At 42.8% G+C, this 1856-nt stretch overlaps 1 pseudogene; it reads left to right on the top strand.

The window, feature by feature from the left end:
* The first annotated feature begins 1514 nt into the window (after positions 1–1514).
* LOC104853799 overlaps positions 1515–1856 on the top strand; it is a 1621-nt pseudogene continuing 1279 nt past the window's right edge.

The raw sequence follows: 1856 nt of genomic DNA, 5'->3' as shown, positions 1-1856 counted from the left end.
TCCCAAATATTTATAAGCAGAAACAGTTTGGATCTTATCTGGTGCAATAAACAAATCATGCACAGAAAGTTGTTGCAAAACTTTAAAAGCATTCTCCAATTCCTGTGAAGAAGTTGCTAAAAGAATATCATGTGTATAGTGAATGACACAAGCAGAAAGAAATCGTTCATGAACAAGGTGTATAACTTTTCCAACATAGTACTGACCCATGGTGGGTGAATTAACATCCCTTGAGGTAGAACTTTCCATTGATATCTCTGAGCAGGAGTAACCTGGTTAATAGAGGGAAGAGTAAAAGCAAAGCATTCACAATCGTTAGAATGTAAAGGAATAGTATAAAAACAACCCTGAAGATCTATATCAGTTATTTCCCATTCTTTAGGTATCATAGTAGGAGATGGGAGACCAGGTTGTAAGGCCCCAGTGGGCTGATCTTTTTATTTACTTCTTGTAGATCAGTAAACATCCTTCATTTACCAGATTTTTTTCTGTATTACAAATACAGGAGAATTCCAAGGTGAAAAAGAAGTCTCAATATATCCCAACTTCAATTGTTCTTGTACTAAGGAGAGTAGAGCCTCCAATCTGTCTTTTTTCAGGGGCCACTGCTCAATCCAGACAGGCTCATCAGAAATCCATTGCAGAGGAATTGGCTTAATTTGAACAGTGGCCCTTCCCAAAAATAACAACCCAAACATTTTCTATCATTTTTATGGCAAACAGCAATAGGTCGTGTAATATACCACCTTCATTTTTTCCCAAGCCTTTTTCTGGTGTGCATCCCATGCAGTACACCATTTGTGATGCTTGAACAGAATAATTAGAAGGGATGATCAAACTGACACCCCACTGTTGAAGAATGCCTGTGCCCCATAAATTTACTGGGACAGAAGTCACCATTGGCTTTATTGTGCCTTGCTGGCCATGAGAGCCCACACATTTAAGGATTGTAGCACTTTGAAAAACTTCCCTTTGTTGAACCTGACCGAGTCCCTCTAGCGTAGAGTCTGGAAATTCAAGAAGCCAAGCATCAGGCCACTGTTGTTTACAAGTAAGCCACATCTGCTCCTGAATCTACTATTCCAGTGAATTTCTTTCCATATATCAAAATGGCCATAAGAGGCCGATCATTTTATTGCATTTGAGTAGCCCGATTAACCATTTTTTAAATCTGTACTACCGAATCCTCCCTTCCTTTCTATTGTGGAAGATCCTATAGGACAAAAAGGAAGTAGTAGAAACTGAGCAATTTTGTCCTCAAGGATGGAACGGCCAAGGAACACAGGTTTCCACCACTACTTGAATTTCACCAGCATAATCTGAATCTATCACGCCAGGACCAACTTGAATCCCTTTCATATTTAAGCTGGAATGCCCCAAAATAAGCCCCACTGTTGACTCTGGCAGAGAGCCAAAAACTCTGGTAGGGCCTCTTACTACCTTGTCCAGGATTTCCATTATGTGTGGAACTGTTGAATCTACTGCCGCACTCCCTCTAGTGGCGGGACTGAGTGATGAAACTGAAGGGCGTTGGCAACACTGTTTTGACCGAGAGGGACCGATTTGTGCAGTCCAGGCCCCGTTGTTTATCGGGGCTGGCCCCGCATCCAGTTTCCCTGATTTGATTCAAGTGAGCTCCCCTGTGCATCAAATTTAGAATGACACTCTTTTGCCCAATGGTATCTTTTTTTGCAGCGGGGACACAGACCAGGCTTACGTATTTCCTTTATGTTAGAGAACTCTCGGCTCTGTTTCACAGGACCACAGTCCTTTTGATGATTGCCAGCCTTCCCACAATTAAAACACGACCCCAGCTCTCGCGCCCCCGACAACCGCCCGGCGGAGGCGGGGCTGCG

Source organism: Fukomys damarensis, unplaced genomic scaffold (assembly GCF_012274545.1).
Source record: "Fukomys damarensis isolate Sample0158 unplaced genomic scaffold, DMR_v1.0_HiC HiC_scaffold_16, whole genome shotgun sequence".
Taxonomy (NCBI): Eukaryota; Metazoa; Chordata; class Mammalia; order Rodentia; family Bathyergidae; genus Fukomys; species Fukomys damarensis.
Note: the sequence above shows the minus strand (reverse complement) of the source record. Positions and strands in the feature narration are given on the sequence as shown.